Here is a 22,597-nt window from a genome sequence, read left to right on the forward strand (position 1 = left end):
CCAAGAAGACAAGCCTTTGTGAGTGGCACGTTTCTTGCCTCATTTCTCTTGGTTCCCTCTTTCCCAACCATATCTTTCTCCCTTCTTAGGCCTAGTGGTCTTTTCTTGTTGCAGAGCTGGTGCTTCTGAAGCTCAGATCCCCTGACTCCTGCAGAGAACAGTGAGCTCCCACTGACCTCACCCCACCACCCAGGAGTGCAGGAGAGCAGAACGCTGGTCTCTGCGAGAAAAACAGCACTGTTGCCCCTGTGTCTACTCTGGGACATGGTGCTCAGCTCTCTCTTCATGCCATCTGTGCCAGAGTCGCGCTCACTGGCCACTCCTCCAAGACCCAGTGGATGCACAGGCTAAGCGCCAAGGTCTGGAGTCAAACAGCCTGGCTTCGCAACCAGGCTCTGCACAGCACCTCTCGATCTCAATTTCCTAATCTGTAAAATGGAGACCAATGTTAGTTAGTACCCAACGCTGATATTTAAAACATTTAATAACCAGCTTTGGCACTGACCTATGAAATGAATGCCAGCCAATTCTAGGGCATACTTGCTAAATATTAGCTCTGTTAATTTCTACTTCACACATTGTTATGGCTCCTGGCACATTGTAAACACCCTAAACATTAGCCACCACTTTTACTGCTTTATGTTTAGCTTATGTCACACAGTTACTAACACAGCCCCCAGTGGAGGGACATTCAGAGAAGTGGTGGCTCTAGACAGACCTGGTCTTTGTCTCTCCCAGGTTGACTGAGGCCCTCTTGCCTCTCTTTGCTCACCAGGAAGTCACAAAAGCGTGGGGGATGGAATAGGACCTTGGTCTTCTCTGCCCAACATGAACCATGGTGCATTCCTTTGCTGCCCATAGGTAGCAGCTGTCTTCCCCAGGAACGCTCCTTGCAAGGCTTCATCACAGCAACGTAAGGCCCAAATGTACAACACAAGCCAAGCCAGTGTGTGGCTGACCTGTCACACACTGGGGCCCCTGTGTTATCTGGAAGGAACAATCCAGAGATGTTTATGTGCACATACCACTGGGCAGGTTCTGTGTCAGGCCAGAGGTGCTTCCCCTCCTGTTATCACGCCTTGGATCAGCTTTTACAAAGGGCTGCCACAGTTCTTGGAGCATGGAGGCAGCCCTCCACAGCAGCAGGACTTTCAGGGTGAGCATCCCCAGCTCCGCTTCCTGTGCCCCGATGATACAAAGCCAGAAATATCAAAAACAGTGGGCCCATCTGCCCAAAGATGGAGGTTGTCTCTGTCCCCAACGAGGCCCATGGGAGTCCATGTCTGCTAAGGTCCAGGACAGCTGGTCACCCTGAGGCCTGGGATTCCCTGCCTGGGATTTGACTGTCTGCTGTGCTCCCCATGTGAGGATTCAAAGCGGCCTTCTCTCTCTTGCAGATCTGGCAGTCCATCTGTGTACTGGGCTGCACACCTGTGAAGCCCTCTCCCTCATAAAAGATGTTCCTACTGGAGCAAGTGTGGACGCTGTCCGGGGGGGAGATGACTGCACCTCAAGCACTGGCTCCAGGAGTGTAGCCTGGGGCATGGCTGCCCGTCAAAGGCAAATGACAGAACACAAACCCAAATGGGACTTTTTGGTAACGGTTCTATCAATGGACTATTTATTTTTTTTAGTATTGTAACCTTCATGAATGGAACCCAACAGGAATTCATCCATGGATTTTTCGAGCATCTATGCTGTCCTTTGCTATGTTATAACTATGAACAACATAACATAACATTATAATTATGCAGCTACCATTTCTTGTCTATAAGCTACACTCCTAGCTCTAGCAGGTATTTATACATATTCCTTGACAAAAACCCCAAGAAAGGAATTACAACAATAATAATTATTATTATAATTATATTTTAAATTATAATTAGTAATAATGAAACAAATTTTTATTTTAATAAGTCAAACATGTATTAAACTTTTCCAACATGCCAGGCATTGTGTGCTCATTATCTTACACCTAACATCTCATTTGCTCCCTCCAAGAGCCCCATAAAGTAAGTACTATTATTACCCCATTCCACAGATGAGTAAGGGGAAGTCTGGGACTCCAGCCCAGATCTGCCGCTGCCAGAGCCTGTGAGCTTCCACACGAATGTCCAGCCTCCCTTCTCAGCCCTGCTTTTTCTCCTGACCCCTGCCGGGGAAGCAGGGGCCGGGTGACTGGGGAACCTACTGCAGCTGAATGAGCCATGCTCCAGAACGCAACCCCACCCCTTCCCCAGCAGGTCAGAATTCTGGGGCTGCCGGGCTTCCCATGGCCTCCCTGCCAGTCGGTGCAGACCCAAGGTAAATCTTCCGTTAGCACAAGTGAAATAATCAGGATGACTTCTGCAGCTGCACCGATAGCTTTGGATTGGTCACTCAAACAATTGGATTTACTTTGTGGGTCAAAATTAGAGGACCTAGGAGTGAATAATATTAGCAGAAAGTACAGAGTTCCTATTTACTTCCCCCCTCCCCTCCCCATTTCCCCCTACCATTAGCACCATTCATTACTCTGGTACATTTGTTACAATTGATGAATCAGTATTGATACATTATTATTCAGTAAAGTTCATAGTTTATATTAGGGTTCATTCTTGGTGTTGTACATTCTGTTGGTTGTGACAAATGTATACTAACACATATCCACCATTACAGTACTATACATAATGGTCTCACTGCCCTAAAACTCCCTTGTGCTCTGCTTATTCATCCCTCCCTCCCCTCTAGTCCCTCACACCCCACCTCCTGCCTCAGGTCTTGGCAACGACTGATCTTTCTACTGTCTCCATAGTTTTGTCTTTTCCAGAATGCTATGTAGTTGGAATCATACAACAGGTAGCCTTGTCAGACTGGCTTCTTTCATTTGGTAATATGCATTTAAGTTTCCTTCATGTCTCTTCATGGCCTGATAGCCCATTTCTTTTTATCGCTGAATACTATTCTGGATGTATCACAGTTTATTTATCCACTCACCTACTGAAGGACATATTGGTTGCTCCCAGGTCTTGGCGGTTATGAATAAAGTTACTATAGACATTTCTGTACAGGCTTTTGGTGTGGAAGTTAATTTTTCAAGTCCTGTGGGTAAACACCAAGGAACATGATTGCTGGGAAGAGCATGTTTAGCTTTGCCAATAATATTTTACTTTGAATGTTGTGTGTTTTAATGTGATTGCTGAAGTTCTGGGGATTTTCAACTCTTCAAGAGACCTCCCAAGTACAAAGCTCCAACAGTCCAGCCTACTCTCCCATCCTGCCTCTCCATCCCTCCATCCTTCCCCACTCTCTGCCAAGTGTATCTGCTCTCAGATCCGCCCAGCTGGGATTCAAGGCAGCGGCCTGGCTCACACCTTATCCAGGGCAGACAAGTAATTGTATGGCTTTTAGCACCAGTTAAAATTCAGTTCCTGCTGAGTGTACACAAAGATCTTATTTATGCCAAGCTAAATAGTTTAGAATGTCAATAAAATTTGAAAGTAAAATTTTGGAATAATTCTGGAATATAATTGAACTCATTGTATACACATTATTAGATTCTTGAATTTTAATGTATTTCCCTTCTTTCTCTTCCTGAACATTGTTTTTCTTATTGAATTGCTCCTTCTTCTTCTTGACATATATACCTCTACTTTGAAAAATCACACATAATTTATTAGCTCCACAGGGCAGGAGGTTGGCCTTATTTGTCTTTGTAACATCTAAGCAAATATTTATTGAGTGAATATTTTGGAGAAAAGTATCTTGTTTTTTCCCGTCAGTATGAGCATGTCTTTCCATCGAATCAATCTTCACAGATATGTAACCATGAGCATCATTGGAATGTCATTAACATGTGATTTAACACATATTTAAGTGTACTATTTACTTCTCTGGGTCACAGAGTCTTGGAGGAGATAATACAGGGCATGAGTTCAACGTCAAGGGCATGACCCTGGGATTCCAAGCCCCCATGTCTCAAGCCTTTCTCACAAAGTCAGCAGGCTGTTACTGCTGCTGTCAAGGTCCTTTGCACACTGTCTCTGGGGACCTCACAGAGGCCAGCTGCTTCTGATCCCACGGAGGTCTCTGCATTCATCTGTGGTGCCTTTTGGGGACCAATTTATAGAGGAGACCCTGGTGCTTTGACCCGCTGGTACTGCACCCCTCTGTAAGCTGACATTTGCTCCCTGGTTTTTCATATTTTTTTAATTTATTTTTTTCATTAAGATAGCATTAGTTAATAACATTATATACATTTCAGGTGTACAGCAAGTTCTAATTTGGTATTTGTATACTCACCAAAAGTCGAGTTTTCTCCATCACCATATATTTGACCCCCTTTCCCTACCGCCCTGCCCCTCTGGTAACCACCATTCTGTTGTCTGTATCTATGAGTTTCTTTTTGTTTCCTCATGTTTGTTCATTTGTTACTCTTTTGTTTTATATGGCACATGTGAATGAAATCACATAGTTTTTGTCATTTCCATCTGACTTATTTCACTTAGTATAATACCCTCAAGATCCATCCATGTTGCTGCAAATGGTAATATTTCATCTGCTTATGGCTGAATAGTATTCCATTGTATGTATATACCACATCTGGGTTTTCATTCCTTCCACACTCCTCCAAGGAAGCCTGTTGTGCTTGACTTGTTTAGCTGGTTTGTTTGCTCAACCTCTGGTTCCTTCTACTGAAGAAATGGACCTTAATTTCCAGAGAGCCTTTTGAAAGACTGTCACACTCAAAGTTTCTCCTACTGTTCCAGGTGTGGCACACTGAGACCCTCCTCTCACCTCACAAGAGGGACAGCCCACCCCTCCTTGCTTTGTTCAGGGGTCCTATTTCTAGTGTCCAAGGTCTTGACCATCAGCTGCAGTGTCCTCTACACCTTTTCTTCAGAAGCGCTGGAAGTAAGTTCTCATGAAAAGCAAAGTTTCTGTGTCCCTCCCTTCCATTCCAGAATTACTGTGGTGGGCATGCTGAATTGACCCTGCTTTAGTTAGTGTAGGCTGAACTCTGTTAACAACTAGACCCCAAAATGAACTGACTCAAATACAGTAGAAGAGCATTTCTAGATCATATTATAGGATGTATATTCCAGGTAAGGAGGTGGCTTTATGCTACATGGCGATTGAGTGACCCAGGGTTTTTCCACCTGTGGCTCCATCATCCCCAAGGACCTTGAGCCAGTGAAAGGGGAAAAACAACACAGAGGAAGCCTGCTGCTGTATCAAAAGCTCCTTACACTCCATTGGCTGGAACTCATTCTGATGGCCGCCCATACCTGCCAGAGAGACTGAGAAATATTGCGTAGCTCTCATCCAGCAAGAAGGGGAAATGGGCTTTGGTGGAAAGTCCACAGCCCCTACCACAGACCCCATTCTTCTTTTTCCCAAGTCCGCCCTTCCTTACCTTCGTGCTTTCGCCCCATTTGTCACCCTTGCAATGTGACATATTGAGAATTTTATAACTCGGGAACAAATACAATCAAGAGACAGCCGCCTACTACTTCTAAGGAGCAGATAATACAATCTACTCACCCAGGACTAATCATTGCTATCATAGTGACATGCGCCACGTCCCAGCACTGGTCTGCATTAGTGTTCTTTGAGTTTTTATTTTGTTTGTTTTAAAATTTATTGTCGTGCTGCTATTCATTATCCCCAGGCTTCACTGATGCATAACAGCTCCAGGGGAAATAAGAACCAAACACTAGCAAACATCCTCCCTGAGCACAAATACATTTCAGAGCTCCGAGCTCAGTATCAGTCTTATGATATTAATCTTTGGATAAGTTCCATTCAAACACATTTGCCTTAATGATATTGCTAATGGGAAAATGGGACCAAAGTTGGGGTTATAGCCCTTAACACTATGATCCTATAGCTTCTACACCCCCCACCCCACTCCCATCTAGCAAGGAACAGGAGAAGTCAAGTTGATTTAGGGGAGCATTGGACATTTATTGGGTGCCTCGTGGAATAATGTGACCTTGAGGCTTGGAGATGGGGTTGGGGCAGAGGGGGAGAGAGGATCAAATGTGGCAGCTCCAAAAACTGTGCAGTGGTCCATGGGCATTTGTCCAGCTGCAGGTAGCCATCTGCCTCATGGTGAGAAACTCCCCAATTTTTTGTTACCTCAGGTTCCCTTCACTATTCCTAATTGTTCTGACTTTCAGTGCATCCCAGCCAGGGCCTGCCTTTTGCTATTCATCCACTGACTAACCTCGGCTCATCCTGACACCCACCCCTCACAGTCTCGGGGCTTACGATCTTATTGGTACTCTTGGTGTGTGACATTGGCAAGCCCCCCATCTCCAGGTTCAGCCTCTCCACTTTGACAGTCCCCTGCCTGTATCTCTGCCCTAAATTCCCCGTGAGAACCTCCTGCTGTTGCCCGTCCGCAAGGCTGGCTCTCAGGAAGCTGGTGCCTGGACTGCTCCCTGCACACTGAGAGCTAAGGGCCTGGACACCTCTAGGCACCATCCACCTCCTCCTTGGCCCCTACGTCCATCTGCAGTAGGCAGTGGGGTTAGTTCTTCTATCCCCAGATGCTCTATTACTGCCTCCTCCTGCCCCGACAGCCAGGGACCTCCTGTGTGCTGCCTGACAGTGGAGCCTGCACAGGTCGTGAGGGTCATTCCCACCTCATAACCTTCCTTCCTGCTGTTTCCCCAGCCAGGGATTCCTCATTGGTCCCTTTCCATGCCCTTGCTCAAAGCTCCCCTCCTCTGTGGAACCTTCTCTAATGAGCCCACAGTAGATTTTCTGAGCTCACTCTAGTTTAGGACCCTTCGGTTGGGGTAGCTATTACCAGGACCAGTTGAGTGGGTCTTAAACAAAGTACTCTGCTGGGGCAAAATTCCTAGATTTTCTGCAGGATGAAATGACTAGAATTGTGCTGGAGGTAATAAACTTCCCTTCCCTCTTAGTTAATAGAAGCTTTTAGTCACAAAGGGGTGCGGGGCACACTCTGTCTTTGCAGAAGTGGAGAGTGTAGAAATACAGTAGTCCCCACTTATCCATGGGGGATAAGTTCCCCCAGTGGTTGCCTGAAACCACGGATAGCACAGAACCATATATACACAGTCATGTACCGCTCACGGACTGGGATACATCCTGAGAAATGCATTGTTAGGTGATTTCATCATTGTGTGTACTTCATAGAGTACACGTACACAAACCTAAGTGGTATTGACTACTACACACCTTGCTATGTGGTATACCACCACAGTACATGTGGTCTGTCATGACTGAAATGTCGTTATGATGTGCATGACTGTACCATGGCTTTTTAAAAATATATACATACCTGATAAAGTTTGATCCATAAATTATGCACAGAAAGAGATTAACAACAAAAAACAACAAAACAGAACAATTATAACAATATACGGTAGTAAAAGTTATGTGAATGTGGTCTCTCGCTCCCCTTCTCAAAATATCTTATTGTGCTGTACTCACCCTTCTTCCTGTGATGATGTGAGATGATACAATGCCTACATATGAGATGAAATGAGGTGAATAAGGCATCATAAGAGTTACTGAACACAAGCACTGTGCTATCACAACAGTCTACCTAATATCTGAGGCAACTACTAAGTAATTAACGGGCGGGCAGTGTATACAGTGTGGAGATGCTGGACAAACGGATGACTCACAACCTGGCTGGGATGGAGCAGGACAGCACAAGATTTCATCACACTACTCAAAATGGCATGCAATTTCAAACTTATTTCTGGATTTTCCATTTCGTATTTTTGGACCACAGCTGACTGTGGGTAACTGAAACCTTGGAAAGTGAAACCTTGGATAAGAGGGCAACACCTGCACCAGGGGAATCCACTCTCTAGTGGCTATGGTCAAAAAGAGTGATCACTTCCTGTGTTTTGTGGACATGGTATAGCCTTAGGAAGTTTGGGTGAATTTTTTATCCCAGATGCCTCTAGATGTGAAAGTGACTCCCGGTGTGGTCCTTAGACCACCTTCCACCAGTGACACTAGTTGAAATGTAGAGTCCTGGTCTCCTCCCCTAAGACCTAGTAAACCAGAACCTCTGAAGGTGGGGCCCAGGAATCTGAATCTTTATCAGGCACTGTCTCAACGGTTTCGCTGTGGTCAGCTGTTCAGCACAGGATGCTGTCACATTGGCCCTTGCCCATGAGGACTTTGTAGCATCCCTGTGGATTCTGGGGTCTCCTGCCTCAGTAGCAGAAACCTAATAGCTCCAGGTCAAGATTTACCCATGGTTTTGGCACGCTGTTATACCATTTGGCCTAGGTGGACATTCTATAATTGTTGAACTGAATAGCCTTGATGGCAGTGTATTGTCTTCTCTATTTCTTTGGGATCACCTCCTAGCACATACCGTATTTTGCCATGTATAATGCATGCTTTTTTGCCCAAATTTGTGAGGGAAAAATAAGGATGCACATTATACATGGGTAGTACTAATTCCATATCCATATAAAAGTGTTTAATTCTTTTATTTATGTTTATGAGTTAAAAGTGTAACTCTACAAATCAATAACGATATCCACATGCAAAATAATACCCTGGAATACGATAATCAGTTTTGTAGAACTTAGGACGAACTTGCAATGACGAAGAGTTCTTGGCCTTCTATGATGGGTAAATATAATAAATTTATTACTGGTACATAAAATTTCTTGTACCTTGTATCTGTTCTTGTCTTTTGCAATAATTTGTTACATAAAATTCCTTGTACCATAATATGTTAAAAAATAAATGATAAAATTCCTTTATAATGCAAAAAACAAGTACCTAAATATAGGCAAATAAAAATTTGAATTAAAAAATTAAAACAAAAGATTTTTCCCCCCGAAAGTTTGGGCCAAAAACGTGGGTGCACATTATACACGGGAGAGCATCATATACAGCAAAATACAGTAGTAAGTACTCATTGTATCCCAGACAGTAGGTTGATCGATGAGGTCAGAGATCCCAGCCACATCTACAAAAAGAGATGGGAGAGGAGACAGTAGCTTTAGTTGACACCCGCCTCCCTGCTCCTCCAGACATTTTTAGAGGAAGAAGAAGATGTTTTGTTTATGTTCACAGATTCTCGGCTGGGCAGAGACCCTCGGTATGACTCGGGAAAGGCAGATATCAGCACAGGTGCATTTTCTAAAAAAGAGCCAATGCTGGTGAGTGAATAAAATTGCCCTCAAGTGTCCTGACAATGGCTTAGCCAGACAGAATTTCTGCGCTCAGTTTTGTTTTTTGTTCTCTGGCATAAGGGCCATGTTGACAGTCCTTGGTGTACTTCCTGGGTTTCTCAGCTTAAAAGGAGAATACAGAGCCCTGAAATATGCAGGGAGGGAGCCCACCTGTCATGGTGGGAGAGATCTGAACATGGCTGAGAGAAAACTTAAAACTTCTGTGAGTAAAACCTTTTGGCTTCTAAGCCAAAGACTAAAAGGAAATAAGAGAAAGCTTAAGAGAGCCCTGAGACAATGAGCTAAGAGATAACCAAAAATGAATGAACTCTTGTAGGTAGAAAATACACCTAACACACGTTGGAAATAGTGGGAATTATTGGCTCATGAGGATTCCTCATGCTTGTGAAAAGCAAATTACCTGTGTTAGTGTCTCAATCAATCAGCAAGTATTTACAGAGCAATACTACTAGCTACCCTGTCTGCTGGGATACAAATGGTAATCAGAGCAACCCCTACCTTAAGGAGGTTACAGTCTGGATGGAGAACTAAGACAAATCCTCTGAAAAGTGAGAACCACACAGGGGACCTCAAAAGCAAGCATGCCAGCTTAAATGGATAGAAAAATTCTTGGAGGAATAGATTCTGGGTCTTACCTTGAATCCTAAGGCTTTAACTTTTCAGTATCTTAAAAGCTTATGTCAATCAAATCTACTTGTCTTAGTACCTAATTGCAAACAACAGAAACAAAGTCTGGCTGGTTCAAAAAGAAAAGAAATTTAGAAAAGTATAGTTGGAAAGCTGAGCTGAGAACCAGGCTCAGAAAACGGACAGAAGCCACAAGAGTATGGAGAGCAGGAAGCACCATTGGGTAACCCCACAGGAACAAGCTGGGGAGGTGTCCACTACAAGGCCTAGGATTCCAGGGCTTTCAATTCTAAGTCAGGGGCAGGATCCTGGACCACATGCCTATGTCCTAGCTGCAAGGGAGGCTTGAACACAGAGTGTTTGGAAGATTCTGATTTTTAGCAGGAGGTAGGCACTCATTCTTGAGAAGAGGATGAGGAACTCCTGAACCACAGGAAGGAGGTTCAGCTGCAGGGCAGCCAAAACGAATGACAAATGTTCACCACATCTTCCATATCTAGTATGGGAACAAAAAATATGTTTGAATGTGAAAGACAATCATTTCTATTTTTAAAAAAGGAACACTGCAGAATGAGAATTGTGGAGGTTATCAATGCAATCAGATTCTTCTCAGTGGAAATTGGACCTTAGTGGGAAGGGGGACTTTAATGAGTCTGGAGGATTGGGATAGATGGTGAAGAGGTGGGGAGGGTCCTCAGGCTGGAAAACCACCCAGAGGTCAAACTTTGGTTGACATGGGTGTGGGGGTCGGGAAGGAGACAGCCTGACCTCCCTACCAAGCCAGCTCTTTCCAGATTCAAGGTCCAACATGAGGAGTCCCATCTTATCCAACATCTGTTTTAATATCTTCAACGTCACTCAGAAGTCCTATTTATCATTAAGTGAGAGAGGCATCAGCCCTACTCTTTTGAGCAGGTAAATGAGGAGGGCCCACTTTTGACACCCAACCATATCTGGTATAATAATGAGCTGAAATCAGTTGCTATTAATTGCTCAGTGTAAAATTGTTTTCAAATTGCAAGGTTAACAGGTGAAGAGAGATTATAAAAAATGGAAATATTATTTTCCTTGTCCATAATACCTCTCACAGTACTCCTTGGAGATAAAAGCAACTATGTTCTCTTAGACAAATGGTTATCAGCTGAGCTTTAAAAAATATTTTAAGGTCCATCCCAGATCAATCCTAAGTCAGGATTTCTAAGAAGGGAGCTGGGATATCAATATTATTTAAGGCTCCCCATGATATTTCATGATCAGTCACATTTGGAAACAGTGCCCTAGACATTTAAATATATCTCAGCTTTCCCTCATATGTTCTTTGGTTGCCTATGAATCCTCAGACTCCATCTTCACTTTTCTTTCTACCTAACTTTATTCTCTACTCTTTTATCCCAACTATGAAAAACTTCAAAAATACAGAAAAGTTGAAATAACTATGCAGTGGTCACTCATATACCCTCTACCTAGATTTTACATTTGTTCACATTTCACTATATGTGCTTTATTATATATCCATCTACCTATCTATCCAAATATCCCTCCATCTAATTTTTTGATACAATTCTAAGTGAGTTGCAGATCTCAGCATCCCTCATCTGTAAACACTTTAGACTGCATATTGTTAACTAATGTTTAATATTTATGGATGGCTATTTTTTCAGATAAAATTTATGAAAGCTAAAATGCACACATGACAAGTGTACCACTCAATGTGTTTTGACAAATGCATATCCCAATGTAACCCCAACCCTCATCAAAATACAGAATATTTCTATGACCTTAGAGAATTCCAAATACCTCTTCCTATTCAATATCTATCTCCACTCCCAGAACAACTGCTATTTTTCCCCCACAAGTAGCTTAGTTTTACCTGTTCTAGAATTTCATACAAATACAGTCGTACAGTAAATACTCTTTTGTGTGTAAGCATTTTGTCACTCAGCTAAAGATTCATTCCTTTTTGAATTTATTAGTAGTTAATTCCTTTTTCTTGTTGATTTTATTCCATTTGTATAAATATATCCTAATTTGTTCACCCATTCTCTTATTGATGGATATTTGGGTTTTTCCCCATTTTTAACGATTATATATAAAGCTGCTATGAGTATTTAATGTTATGAATATTTTAATAGAAGGTTTTTGGATATATGTTCCCATTTCTCTTAGGTAAATACTCATCAGTAGAACTGCAGAGGTGTATGGTGGGCATATGTTTAGTTTTACAAGAAACTGGCCAGCGTTCTGGTGAAGATGTCACAGTAAGTAAGCACTGTGCTTACCTTCTCTCACAACCACATCAACATTACAACTAAACTACAAAACAACCATTATTGAGAATCACCTAAAATCTTGCTGAACTAAAGCCCTACAAGTAAGGACATGCAGAAGAAGATGCCTTGAGACTGACAGGAGGGGCAGTCCCACGTCTGTGTGTTAGCATTAAAAACCAGGAAGAGTGCACCACTCAGCCCCACAGCACACCTACTACATAAGGCCACTCTACTAAGCTGGGAGACATAGTAGCCCTACCTAATACATAGAAATACAAGGAGGCACCCAAAATAGGGAAACAAAGAAAAATGTCCCAAATAAAAGAACAGAACAAAGCTAAAAAAAAAAAAAAAAGAAGAACTAAACAAAATGAAGATAAGTAATCTACCAGATTCAGAGCGCCAAACACTGGTTATAAGGATGCTCAATGATCTCAGGGAGAACTTCAACAACGAGATAGGAAATATAAAAATGGAGATAGAAAAATATAAAAAACATCCGGTCAGAAATAAATAATACAATAACAGAAATGAAGAATACATTACAAGGAATCAACAGTAGATTAGATGAAGCAGAAGATTCGAATCAGTGATTTTGGAAGATAAGGTAGCAGAAAACACCCAATCAGAACAGTGAAAAAAAAAATCCAAAGAAAGGATAGTTTAAGGGACCTGGGACAACATCAAGCATACCAACATTCACATCATAGGGGTACCAGAAGAAGAAGAGAGACAGCAAGGAATTGAAAACCTATTTGAAGAAATAACGACAGAAAACGTCCCTAATCTGGTGAAGGAAATAGATATACAAGCCCAGGAAGCACAGAGAATCCCAAAGAAGATGAACCCCAAAACTCCCACACCTAGACACATCATAATTAAAATGCCAAAGGTTAAAGACAAAGAGAAATTCTTAAAAGCAGCCAGAGAAAAGCAGTTATTTACCTACAAAGGAACTTCCATAAGACTGTCAACAGATTTCTCAACGGAAACTTTGTGGGCCAGAAGGGTTTGCTGCAAAATATTCACAGTGATGCAAAGCAAGGATTTACAACCAAGATTACTCTACTGAGGAAAGCTATCATTTAAAATCAAAGGACAGATAGCTTCCCAGAGAAGAAAAAGCTGGAGGAGTTCATCACCACCAAACAAGTATTATAAGGAATTTTAAAAGGACTTCTTTAAGATGAATACATATATAATTCACATGTTATTCATATAATATGTGAATATTATAAGTGTACCACTCAATGCATTTTGACAAATGCATATCCCAATGTAACCCAAACCCTCATACAGATACAGTCGTACAGTATTTACTTCTGTGTACAGTATTTACTGTACAACTGTATTTGTATGAAATTCTAGAACAGGTAAAACTAATCTACCTGTGGAGGGAAAAACAGCAGTTGTTCTGGGAATGGGGATAGATATTGAGTAGGAAGAGGTATTTGGAATTCTCTAAGGTCATAGAAATATTCTGTAACATATATTATTCATATATATATGAATAATAAAATGGCAATAACTACATACCTATCCACAATTACTTTCAATGTAATTGGATTAAATTCTCCAACCAAAAGATAGGGGGGCTGAATGGATAAGAAAACAAGACCCTTACATATGCTGCGTACAACAGACTCATTTCAGATTGAAAGACACACACAGACTGAAAGTAAAAAGAAGGAAAAAGATATTTCATGAAAATGGAAACAAACAAACACAAAAATCTGAGGTAGCAATACTTATACCAGAAAAAGTACAAGAGACAAAGAAGGACCTAGTAATCTCACTTCTGGGTACTTATTCAAATAAACCCAAAATGCTACTTCAAGGGGTCATGCTCATCCATATGTTCATTGCAGCATTATTTACAATAACCAAGATTTGAAGGCAACCTGAGTGTCCCTGAATGGATAAATGGATAAAGAAGAGGTGGTGCACATATACAGTGGAATATTACTCAGCCGTAAAAAAAAAATCTTGCCATCTGTGACAACATGGATGGACCTAGAGGGTATTGTGCTGAGTGTAGTAAGTCAGACAATGACAGACAATGTCATATGATTTCACTTACACGTGGAATCTAAAGAACAATATAAACAAATGTAACAGAAACAAACACATAGATACAGAGAACATATTGATGATTGCCAGATGGGAGGGGGTTGGGGGTTTGTGTGAAAAGGGGAAGGGATTAATAAGTACAAATTCGTTGTTACACAGTAGTCATGGAGATGTAGGATATAGTATAAGGAATATAGTCAATAATATTGTAATAACTATGTATAGTGTTAGATGGGTACTAGATCTATAGGGATGATAGATGGGAGGGGTTTAGGGGCCGGGTGAAAACATGAAGGGATTAAGAAATACAAATTGGTAGGTACAAAATAGTCATGAGGATGTAAAGTATAGGGAATATAATCAATAATATGGTAATAACTATATATAGTGCCAGGTGGGTACTAGTCAGGGGGATCACTTTCTAAATTATATAAATATCTAACCACTATGCTGTACACCTGAAACTAATATAAAATAATATTGGATGTCAACTCTAATTGAAAAATTAAAAATGGGGGGGGGCAATATAAAGAAGAATAAGAGGTTCAAAGTTCCAGATATAAAACAAATAAGTATTGGGGATATAATATACACCATAGAAAATATAGTCAATAATATTGTGATAGCATGATATGGTGCCAGATGGTTTTTGGACTTATTTATCATGGTGATCACTTCTTTAGCATAGGGAATAACTCTGTGTAGTGCCAGGTGCATACTGTTGAATAACTATGATATAATATAATTTTGAAACTAATATAATTTTGTATGTTAGCTATATTTTCATAAAAATCTTAAAAAAGAAAAAAGAAAGAAACTGGCCAGATATTTTTTCTAAAGTGTTTAAACTGTTTTTTTTATATAGTGTATGAGAGTTCTGGTTGCTTGACATCCAAACAACATTTAATGTTTTCAGTCATCTTACTTTTAGTCTTTCTGGTAGGTATGTAGTGGTATATCATTGTGGTTTCAATTTACATTACCTTCATGATTAATCATTTGAACACTTTTTCACCTGCTTATTGGCTGGTGGTATATGTACTTTTGTAAAGTATCTGTTTACATCTTTTGTCTATGTTTAATAGAATTTTGGTCTTTTATTTTTGAAATTCAATTTGCTAATATTTAGTTAAGGGTTTTTGCATCTATGTACATGGAGAATATTGGTGTGTGATTTACTTTTATTATAATACTGTGTTTCCCTGAAAATAAGACTGGGTCTTATATTAAGGTTTGCTCCAAAAGACGTATTAGGGGTTATGTTTAGGGGATGTCCTCCTGAAAAATCATGCTAGGGCTTATTTTCCGGTTAGGTCTTATTTTCAGGGAAATACGGTAGCTTTCTTTAGTTTTGGTGTCAGTGATCTCATAAAATGAGTTAATTTTATAAAATAATTGGTATTAATATATCTTTTTCCACCTTTTTACTTACAACCTGTTTCAGACTTTACATTTATAGGGTGCTTGTAGATAGCATAAAATTGGGTTCTTGCTTTTTTTTTTTTCTAGCCTGACAATCTTTGAAATGAAATGTTTCAGTCAATTTGTATGTTATTAATGTATTGATATGGTTATTTTTTATTTGTTTCAGTCTGTCCAATCTATTTTTCATTTCTTTCTTGCTCTCTTTGGAGATAATTGAGTATTTTTAGAATAACATTTTAATTTATCTACTGGCTTTTTAGCTATCCCTAATTCCATAGTTTTGTTTTAAGTAGGTGTTCTAGGAATTATAATAAATATCCTTTACTTTTCACAATTTACTTAGAGTTACTATTGTACCACTTGACAAAAATGTAAGAATTTTGCAACGACATAGCTTAATTCACTGTCTTCATCTGTACACAATAGTTGTCATATATGTTACCTCCACATATGTTTACATACCTTACAATACAATGTTATAAATTTTGCTCTAAATACTCATATGTAATTTAAAGATATTAAGAGTAAAAGGAACTCTTACATGTACCCGTGTATTTAGAATTTCTAGTTTCTTTTGTTCCTTCCTGGTGATTTGAGTTTCTATCTGATATAATTTCCCTTCACCATAACATAACTTTCTTTAGCATTTCTTGCAGTTTAGATCTGCTGTTGATTAATTGTCTTAGTTTTCATTTATATAAAACTGTCTTTATTTCACCTTCACTTCTTGAAGTGTATTTTCTCTGAAGATAGAATTCTAGGTTGACATTTTTTTTTCCTTCCAGCACTTTTAAGAGGATCTACGGACTTCTGACCTCCACTGTTTCTGTCATTCATGAAAGAATTAACTGTCATTCATATTGTTAGTATCTGTATGTAATGTGCCATTTTCTGTAGCTGATTTTCTCTTAATGTTTGGTTTTCAGCACGGACTGTGTGCCATGGGTGATTTTCCTTGTATTTATCCTGCTTGGGGTTTGCTTATGTGTTTTTCATCGGTAATATTATATCTTTCATCAAATTTGAATTAATTCTGGCCATTATTTCTTCAAACATTTTTTCGTGCTCCATTTTCTCCTCTCTATAACACCAATAACGTATAATAGACTTCTCGGTACTGTCCCACCGGTCTCTGATCATCTGTTCATTAATTTATTATTATTATTATTATTTTGGTTTTGCCTTTTTGTTTCGTTCTTTTGTACTTTTTTTAAAATTAAAGTTTATTGGGGTGACAATTGTTAGTAAAGTTACATAGATTTCAGGTGTACAATTCTGTATTACATCATCTATAAATCCTATTGTGTGTTCACCACCCAGAGGCAGTTCTCATTCCATCACCATATATTTGATCCCCCTTACCCTCATCTCCCACCCCCCTCCCCCCTTAACCTCTGGTAACCACTAAACTATTGTCTGTGTCTATGAGTTTTTGTTTCTCATTTGTTTGTCTTGTTCTTTTGTTGTTTTTGGTTTATATACCTCATATCAGTGAAATCATACGGTTCTCTGCTTTTTCTGTCTGACTTATTTCGCTTAGCATTATAATTTCAAGATCCATCTATGTTGTCACAAATGGTCCTATTTCATCTTTTCCTACTGCTGAATAGTACTCCATTGTGTATATATACCACAATTTATTTATCCATTTATCTATCGAAGGACATTTTGGTTGTTTCCATGTTTTGGCCATCGTAAATAAAGCTGCAATGAACATTGGAGCACACGTGTCTTTATGGATAAATGTTTTCAGATTTTTTTGGTAGATACTTTTGTGGTTCCAGGAGAGGGATTGCTGGATCATACGGTAATTCTATTCATAATTATTTGAGGAAACTCCATACTGCCTTCCATAGTAGCTACACCAGTCTGCATTCCCATCAACAGTGGATGAAGGTTCCTTTTTCGCCACAACCTCTCCAACACTTGTCACTATTTGTCTTGTTGATGATAGCCATTCTGACCTGGGTGAGGTGATATCTCATTGTGGTTTTTATTTGCTTTTCTCTGATGATTAGTGATGTTGAGCATTTTTTCATGTGTCTATTTGCCATTTGTATGTCCTCTTTGGAGAAATGTCTCTTCAGGTCCTCTGCCCATTTTTCAATTGGGTTGTTTGTTTTTTTGTTGTTGAGTTGCATGAGTTCCTATATATATTTCGGAGGCACTGTTTGCAAAAATCTTCTCCCATTCAGTTGGTTGCCTCTTTATTTTGTTGATGGTTTCTATTGTTGTGCAGAAGCTTTTAAGTTTGATATAGTCCCATTCATTTATTTCAGCTTTTACTTCCCTTGCCTTTGGAGTCAAATTCATGAAACGCTCTTTGAACCCAAGGTCCATAAGTTTAGTACCTATGTTTTCTTCTATGCAGTTTATTGTTTCAAGTCTTATGCTTAAGTCTTTGATCCATTTTGAATTAATTTTGGTACATGGTGACAGATAGCAGTCCAGTTTTATTCTTTTGCATGTGGCTTTCCAATTCCCCCAGCATCATTTATTGGAGAGGCTGTCTTTTCTCCATTGTATGCTTTTTGCTTCTTTGTCAAGAATTATCTGTCCATATTTATGTGGTTTTATTTATGAATTCTTAATTATACTCCATTGGTCTACATGTCTTTTTTTTCTGCCAATACCATGCTGTTTTGATTATTGTAGCCCTGTAGTACAAGCCAAAGTCAGGAAGTGTGATACCTCCATTATTGTTCTTTTTCCTTAAGATTGCTTTGGCTATTCGGGGTCTTTTGTGGTTCCAAACAAATCTGGTGATTTTTTTTGTTCTATTTCTTTAAAAAACGCCATTGGGATTTTGATTGGGATTGCATTAAATCTGTATATTGCTTTGGGTAATATGGCCATTTAACTATGTTGATTCTTCCAGTCCATGAGCATGGAATGTGTTTCCATTTCTTTGTGTCTTCTTCAATTTCTTTTAAATATGTCTTGTAGATTTCAGCATATAGGTCTTTCTCATCCTTGGTTAAGTTTATGCCTAGGTATTTTATTCTTCTTGCTGCAATTGCAAAAGGAATTGTTTTTTATTTTTTATTTCTTTTTCTGAGATTTCATTGTTAGTATATAGGAATGCTAATGTATATAGGACTTTTGTACATTGATTTTGTAGCCAGCAACTTTACTGTATTCATTGATTGTTTCTAATAGCTTTTTGGTGGAGTCTTTAGGGTTTTCTATATATAGCATCATGTCATCTGCAAAGAGTGACAATTTAACTTTTTCATTCCCAATTTGGATGCCTTTTATTTCTTTGTCTTGCCTGATTGCTCTGGCGAGGACTTCCAACACTATGTTGAAAAGCAGAAGTGATACGGGACAGCCCTGTCGTGTTCCTGAATGTAGAGCAAAGGGCTTCAGTTTTTCACCGTTAATTATGAGAATAGCTGAGGGTTTGTCATATATGGTCTTCATTATGTTAAGGTATTTTCCTTCTATACCTATTTTATTAAGTGTTTTAATCATAAATGGATATTGTATCTTGTCAAATGCTTTTTCTGCATTAATTGATATAATCGTATGATTTTTGTCCTTTATTTTGTTTATGTGATGTATTACTTTGATGGATTTGCGTATGTCGAACCATCCTTGTGCCCCTGAAGTGACCCCAACTTGGTCGTGATGAACAATATATTTTTTTTTAATTTTATTTTATTAAATTTATTGGGGTGACAATTGTTAGTAAAATTACATAGATTTCAGGTGTACAATTCTGTATTACATCATCTATAAATCCCATTGTGTGTTCATCACCCAGAGTCAGTTCTCCTTCCATCACCATATATTCGATCCCCCTTACCCTCATCTCCCACCCCCCACCCCCCGCCCCCCTTACCCTCTGGCAACCACTAAACTATTGTCTGTGTCTATGAGTTTCTGTTTTTCATTTGTTTGTCTTGTTCTTTTGTTGTTTTTGGTTTATATACCACATATCAGTGAAATCACATGGTTCTCTGCTTTTTCTGTCTGACTTGTTTCGCTCAGCATTACTCTCTCAAGATCCATCCAAGTTGTCACAAATGTTCCTATATCATCTTTTCTTACTGCCGAATAGTATTCCATTGTGTATATATACCACAACTTCTTTATCCATTCATCTATCGAAGGACATTTTGGTTGTTTCCATGTCTTGGCCACCGTAAACAAAGCTGCAATGAACATTGGAGCACACGTGTCTTTATCTCTAAACGTTTTCAGATTTTTTGGGTAGATACCCAGGAGAGGGATTGCTGGGTCATATGGCAATTCTATTCGTAATTCTTTGAGGAACCTCCACACTGCCTTCCATAACGGCTGCACCAGTCTGCATTCCCACCAACAGTGTATGAGGGTTCCTTTTTCTCCACAGCCTCTCCAACATTTGTTATTATTTGTCTTGTTGATGATAGCCATTCTAACTGGGGTGAGGTGACATCTCATTGTGGTTTTGATTTGCATTTCTCTGATGATTAGTGATGTTGAGCATTTTTTCATATGTCTATTTGCCATTTGTATGTCCTCTTTGGAGAAATGTCTCTTCAAGTCCTCTGCCCATTTTTCAATTGGGTTGTTTGTTTTTTTGTTGTTGAGTTGCATGAGTTCCTTGTATATTCTGGATACTAGCCCCTTATCGGAGGCACTGTTTGCAAAAATCTTCTCCCATTCAGTTGGTGGCCTCTTTATTTTGTCAATGGTTTCTTTTGCTGTGCAGAAGCTTTTAAGTTTCATATAGTCCCATTCATTTATTTTAGCTTTTACTTCCATTGCCTTTGGAGTCAAGTTCATAAAATGCTCTTTGAACCCAAGGTCCATAAGTTTAGTACCTATGTTTTCTTCTATGCAGTTTATTGTGTCAGGTCTTATGCTTAAGTCTTTGATCCATTTTGAATTAACTTTGGTACATGGTGACAAATAGCAGTCCAGTTTCATTCTTTTGCACGTGGCTATCCAATTCTCCCAGCACCATTTATTGAAGAGGCTGTCTTTGCTCCATTGTATGTTTTTAGCTTCTTTGTCAAAAATTATCTGTCCATATTTATGTGGTTTTATTTCTGGGTTCTCAATTCTATTCCATTGGTCTATGTGTCTGTTTTTCTGCCAATACCATGCTGTTTTGATTATTGTAGCCCTGTAGTACAAGCCAAAGTCAGGAAGTGTGATACCTCCATTATTGTTCTTTTTCCTTAAGATTGCTTTGGCTATTCGGGGTCTTTTGTGGTTCCAAACAAATCTGATGAGTTTTTGTTCTATTTCTTTAAAATATGCCATTGGGATTTTGATGGGGATTGCATTGAATCTGTATATTGCTTTGGGTAATATGGCCATTTTAACTATGTTGATTCTTCCAATCCATGAGCACGGAATGTCTTTCCATTTCTTTGTGTCTTCTTCAATTTCTTTCAAAAATGTCTTATAGTTTTCAGCATATAGGTCCTTCACATCCTTGGTTAAGTTTATTCCTAGGTATTTTATTCTTTTTGCTGCAATTGCAAAAGGAATTGTTTTTTGTATTTCTTTTTCTGAGATTTCATTGTTAGTATATAGGAAGGCAATGGACTTTTGTGCGTTGATTTTGTAGCCGGCAACTTTACTGTATTCGTTGATTGTTTCTAATAGCTTTTTGGTGGAGTCTTTAGGGTTTTCTATATATAGCATCATGTCATCTGCAAAGAGTGATAATTTAATTTCTTCATTCCCAATTTGGATGCCTTTTATTTCTTTCTCTTGCCTGATTGCTCTGGCAAGGTCTTCCAACACTATGTTGAAAAGCAGAGGTGATAGGGGACATCCCTGTTGTGTTCCTGAACGTAGAGCAAAGGGCTTCAGTTTTTCTCCATTAATTATGAGATTAGCAGAGGGCTTGTCATATATGGCCTTTATTATGTTAAGGTATTTTCCTTCTATACCCATTTTATTAAGTGTTTTAATCATAAATGGATGTTGTATCTTGTCAAATGCTTTTTCTGCATCAATTGATATAATCATATGATTTTTGTCCTTTATTTTGTTTATGTGATGTATCACATTGATGGATTTGCGTATGTTGAACCATCCTTGTGCCCCGGGGATGAACCCCACTTGGTCGTGATGAATAATCTTTTTAATGCATTGTTGTATTCGATTTGCTAGAATTTTATTTAGGATTTTTGCATCGGTATTCATTAGAGATATTGGTCTGTAGTTTTCTTTTTTTGTGCTGTCCTTACCAGGTTTTGGTATCAGGGTAATGTTGGCCTCATAAAATGAGTTAGGGAGTACTGTCTCTTCTTCAATTTTTTGGAAGAGTTTGTGCAGAATTGGTATTAGATCCTCTTTGAAGGTTTGGTAGAATTCACTGGTGAAGCCATCTGGTCCCGGACTTTTGCTTTTGGGAAGGTTTTGGATGACTGATTCAATTTCGTTACTGGTGATCGGTCTGTTTAGATTTTCCAGTTCTTCATGGTTCAGCCTTGGAAGGCTATATGTTTCTAAGAACTTGTCCATTTCTTCTAGGTTGTTGAATTTGGTGGCATATAGTCCTTCATAGTATTCTTGGATGATCCTTTGTATTTCTGTGGTGTCCGTGATAACTTCCCCTTTTACGTTTCTGATTTTGTTAATCAGTGTCTTCTCTCTTTTTATCTTAGTAAGTCTAGCCAAGGGTTTGTCAATTTTGTTAATCTTCTCAAAGAACCAGCTCTTTGTCACATTAATTTTTTCTATTGTCTTTTTTGTTCTCTATTTCATTTAGTTCTGCTCTAATTTTTATTATTTCCTTTCTTCTGCTGACCTTGGGTTTTACTTGTTCTTCTTTTTCTAGTTCTTTAAGGTGTAACATGAGGTTATTAATTTGGGAGTTTTCTTGTTTCTTGAGATAGGCCTGTAATGAGATAAATTTCTCTCTTAAAACTGCTTTCGCTGCATCCCAAAAATTTTGGTAGGATGTATTTTCATTGTCATTTGTTTCTATGTATCTTTTGATCTCTCCTCTAATTTCTTCTTTGACCCAGTCCTTCTTTAAAAGTATGTTGTTTAATCTCCATGTATTTGTGTTTT

This window comes from Rhinolophus sinicus, chromosome 6, assembly GCF_057876585.1.
Source record: "Rhinolophus sinicus isolate RSI-liver-muscle chromosome 6, RSI-T2T, whole genome shotgun sequence".
Lineage (NCBI taxonomy): Eukaryota > Metazoa > Chordata > Mammalia > Chiroptera > Rhinolophidae > Rhinolophus > Rhinolophus sinicus.